We start from the raw sequence: 5154 nt of genomic DNA on the forward strand, positions 1-5154 counted from the left end.
CTCGTCTCTAAAAAACAAGGTGATCAACTGGGTAAATAAATACAGACCCTTACCGGGATCCATTTCCAGCAAAATACTTATGGTGCGTAGGGTCTCTTGGGTGGGCCATTCGGTCAAGCACATCAGGGGGGACTGTGTCCTAGTCAATTTTAAGGATCCTAGGACAGTAGGGCACATTTGTAGTTGGAGACAGTTTACGTCTGGTGCTTCCATATTATCCCTCCCTTTGGCCTATTTCTATCCCCCAGCCTACTTTTCGACTATGGGTGATGGCTGGTCAATAATCCAGCGGAATGGGAGGAGCTTGTTCAATGAGGGCAGGTTCAAGACCCTACCAACACATATCCCGACCCTTTGCCATAACCAGTTTAGCAGCCTAAATTTAGTAGATTGACCAATAGCCAAAGCAATGGCTCCGTCCACTCCTATTGTCTCTTCAAGATCTAGCTGTACTAGTCCCTCCAGGCCTTGTCTGCCCCCAGTCTTGGAACTCCCAATCACAGCCTCAATCAGCCAGGGGGTTAGGGTTGATAATGCCTCAGGCCCTATTTCCACCAGCATTGGTTCGCCCTCCCTCAGTGTCCCCCTGAGGAACCTCAAAATTGTATCGTGGAATATAGCGGGCCTGCACAAAAACCTATCCCTACCGGACTGGAATATTTTTATTGATGACTATGATTTGTGTATATTCCAAGAAATCTGGAGTTTAGAGCCATTGTATAAGCCAGGCTTCTGCTGTTTTTATGTTCCAGCTATTTCTTCAGGGAGAGGCCGTCCATCTGGAGGGCTGATAATTTGGGTCAAAGCTGCTCTTAACTGCAAAATCGTCCACCACTCAAATGTCTCACCGGATCTTTTGAGATTGACTATTAAGGACTCTAAGGACAGAGTCACCTTGGAACTTTTTAACATTTATGTCAGAGGCTTGCAAGGGGGGGCAAAGTCCCCAACCATTTCCATTCTTTCAGAAATTTTTACATCTTGCCCCTCTGACTCGTTATTTTTGATTGCTGGTGATTTTAACTGTACTTTTGAACCCTTTGTAGTAAATAATGATGCAGGATTAGAGGATGATGATTCAAGATGGGGCATACCACTCTTGCAAATCCCTCCCGTGAAAAAATGGACACCGATTGTTCTCCAACTGAATGCATTAACGCTTGGTCATGTTTTAAAAGCCGCTAATGGGCGTACCCCCTCGGATCTTCTGGGAGCTAATTCATACAATAGGGTTTCCTGCCCAGGTAGAATCGATTACATCCTGGTGGATAAAAGGTTATGGAAATATTTGATTGACATGTCAGTTATTCCATCCATTTACAGTGATCACAATCCTTTGTCCCTTTGCATGCGGGAATTGTTGCACCATACGGAGCATCGGACTAGCACCAGACCCAATATGCTAACTAAGGCAATAATCCCCTCCAACTGTAAAAGATTTATCAAATGGCAAAAATTTCTTCTGAATGACCAGAAAATCAGTGCCTTGGATGAAATTATAAGTAAACAGACCTCTCAACTTTTAGAAGCCTGCACGTATGAGGTGGGGTCGACTGAGGTAGAGGCAATTTACACTGAGACAACTGACCTGATAGGATCTCTTTTTTTGGAGACATCAGCCCCTAAAAAGTATCCAACGGGCAGGAATCCTGTGTGGCACTGGTATAATAAGAATTGTAAGAGGAAAAAGTCTACCCTGATGCTTGCCATTAAAATTCGAAACCCCTCTGAGGTACGCCTTGCAAGACATCAGTATAGGCAAGCCATAGTTGAAGCAAAAAGGGAATGGGAGTATAATCATTGGGCCAAACTAAAAACAGCCAGCTAATCTAAAAACAGTGAACAATTTTGGGCTTTGGTAAGGCAATCGAATGGTTGCAGCTTATGTACTGCCAGTGTTCTGTATAGTTGTTAGTGGCTCCAGTTTTTATCTTTTTTTCTATCAAATGAATTTTAAACAATGTATGTCGCACTGCAATTTTATTCAAAGCTTACCCACGGTTTAATATTTTTTTAACTATTGAATTGTATATATGATTGCTACTTTTAAACTTTTTTATTGTTTGAAGGACATGTATTTCTTTTCTAATTGTAATGTGCTTTTTAAGATATTTAATATCGAAATAAAGCTTTGTTGACAGGTTAAGGTTATGTTGTATAGCAGTGTGGCTGCTGTCTATCATGTTGAAAAGTTATAATAAACAAATGTTGGTTCCTCTGACCCACTTAGCTCATGGAGTCCCTGACATTGTCCTTCTGGCTTCTGCTTATGTTAATGTACTCTGGCGTACATTGATGTAAAATTGGTGGTGCAGCAGCAAAATGAAATTGTGTCTGTTGCAGCACTTATTTACATTGGATTGTGAGTTTTTTTACCCTTCTGTCACTCATCCAATTCGACATCCAGTGCATATATTTTTAGTTATCCTCATTGTTTCTTCATTTAATTTATGTATTTTGTTGGTAAATAGTTTATTTATATTGTAAATGGAGAGTGTTGGCAAATTGTTTCATTATTATTTTTTTAACATGCATTTGACTTTTCAATTTCAAATAAGTTATTGGGTAATCTATAAAAAAATTAAAAACTTAAAAAATCTCTCTCAGAGGCACAGGGAGATAATCTGTTAACTTATCAAGCTGTGGGCCCCATACAACAAGCCTTGACAAATGCAATCATTTTGTATTTTGGCAAGCGAAAATGTTTTTCTTGCGTCAGTAAGACCCAAACAACAACTGTGGTATATGGGGATGTAAAGCTTTCCTTGCATGTGGAGAATTGTCACAGCAAAGGCTGCAGCACTGTGGGAAACATAGGCGCAGCATTCTATGATACAATTACAGTGTGTACAGCAGAAATAGTAACACAAGCTTTGCTCGCACATAGAGCAGCAGCTGATCATCGGGTAGTCATTGCCTCTCCTCTATCCCAACAGATTGAGAGCCTGGCCTGCCTGTCCCAGTCAAGCACCCTGTGATCCAAAGACTGGATTTGGGGTGTCTCTCTGTTTGCGAGTAAAACCATTTGAATCCTTGGTTACTACCTTTCTGCAACACGAAGGAGGTCGCGAGAGGTCGCTGAATGTGGAGTAGGTGGTTGCGTAAAACAATAAAGACAGGGAGGAGGACGTGGTTGGTCATGGGTGGGGGGAAACCATTGGTTCATTCAAAACAACAACTGAGGGTGAGTGGGTGGTGGGTTAACATGCAGTAAAGACGGCTGCTTTGGCACGTTTATGGAATGCTTGCTAAGTGTTTCTGTGTAATGTAAGCATGCAAAGTGCTTCAGGTCCTTCATGTCAAGTTGGCCTTATTATTATTATTATTATTATTATTATAATTGCATTTATTGAGCGCGCAGCTACCCGGAGGTTTCCCGGCGCTAGAGCAAACAGAAGATGAGCTAAGTTTAAGAGACTATGAGCATGCATGTTAAGTATTAAAAAGCCAGGTCTTAATTCCTTTACGGAATGTCAGATAACAAATTTCAGATCGCAAGGATTGAGGCATGGAGTTCCATAGGGAGGGTGCCAGTAAGGCGAACGAGCGACCGCCCATTTTGGCTCTGTTGACGCGGAGGATCTGAAACTTGTTTTATGTGGAAGATCTCAACGTACGGGAGGGGACATATTGCTGTACCAAAGAGGACAAATATTTCGGAGCTTTACCCATTTTGATGTGGTGCATTATGCAGAGGGCTTTAAATGTTACTTGGCTCTCAATTCGCAGCCAATGGAGCTTGCGCAGATGGATGGCGGCCGAGGACCTGACAGGTGAGTTGCAGATAAGGCGAACTGCCATGTTCTGAACCCCTGAAATTTCTTTATTACCTCCTTACAGGCGCCCAGAAGTAGAATGTTCCCGTAGTCCATCCGTGAGGTGACAAGGGCCTGGACCACGTGTATACGTAATAAACAGAAATAAATAAATTGCATTACAGTTCTGGATCTCTGTTTAATGACAAATAACAATCTAAACCACCATATATAAGAAATAATCACAACACCCATATATGATTAATAAACTTGAAGCAGACTTGACTATGCTGAAAGAAGAATGCAAATTAATTTAGGCCAACTAATTTGAGAGATATTAGTGTTAAAGGGCTGGGGATGCTCTTGTATAATTATTTGTGTTTCTGACATCCAAGCAAACTCTCCTTTCAATGCTGAGAAGAGCAAAACCACATACACATGCAGAAAGCATCACTGTCTTTGTAAGCCTCACATGACAAAAATAAACATGCTTCCACAGGAAAAAGTATCCTTTGAATTGACGAGCTAAGTAAACAAACCCTTGACTCAGTGAGCCTTTTCTGACAAGTGAGAGGGGTAAAAGCAGGGGAGTAACACAGCCACCCACAGCCCCTGCGGAGCGGGGGGCCCCAAGCTCCAGGGGGCCCCCTCAGCACAGCACCCTGGGGGCAGAGCTCCTGATTGAACCCAGAGGGGGCACCTCCATGTGCCTTGCAGGGAGGCCCCCTCGAGTTTCGTTACGCCAGTGGGTAAAAGCTGAGCATTCACAGGAGAAAATTATTTCCCATTAACTCCACAATTTACCAGCAAACTGTAAACAACCCAGCCTGGGAGTTGCCTTCTGAGAGAAAACAAAAGAACGTCAGTCACATGGCAGAAACTGGGAGGGAAAAATGCTGCAATAAAATGTAAGCAGCTACACACAGTGTAACACGAGGTGCAAAAAATAATAAAATAATCCCTCCTGGAACAGATGAACATGACAAAGCATAATGATATTGCACTTAGTCCCCACTACTTGGAGGAAAAAGGAGGGCCAAAGAGGCAGGACTGGCCACTAGCAAGCAGGGATTTTTAAAGGACATAGAAACCAACAAATGAAAAGCCTGGGAATGGCCGCTTTAATAGCCACTGCGACACTACACACTGTGACTAAACACAAGGAATACAAACCCACAGCCCATGTGTGTCCTGACTCCCAGCATGCCACCTGCATACAATTTCAGTTGTTTATGCATAATGGGTCCGAGGTGTTGCCACACCACACTCACAGTCGCTAATTTGGGATTACCTCCTGTGCTTATTAATATGTCTCACAATACACGACAGACTACACCTCTATGCGGGGCCATTACAGTTACCTACATTCCATCTGAATACTCCACTCTGCAATGGCCGC

Source organism: Lissotriton vulgaris, unplaced genomic scaffold, assembly GCF_964263255.1.
Source record: "Lissotriton vulgaris unplaced genomic scaffold, aLisVul1.2 SCAFFOLD_1883, whole genome shotgun sequence".
NCBI classification, from domain to species: Eukaryota; Metazoa; Chordata; class Amphibia; order Caudata; family Salamandridae; genus Lissotriton; species Lissotriton vulgaris.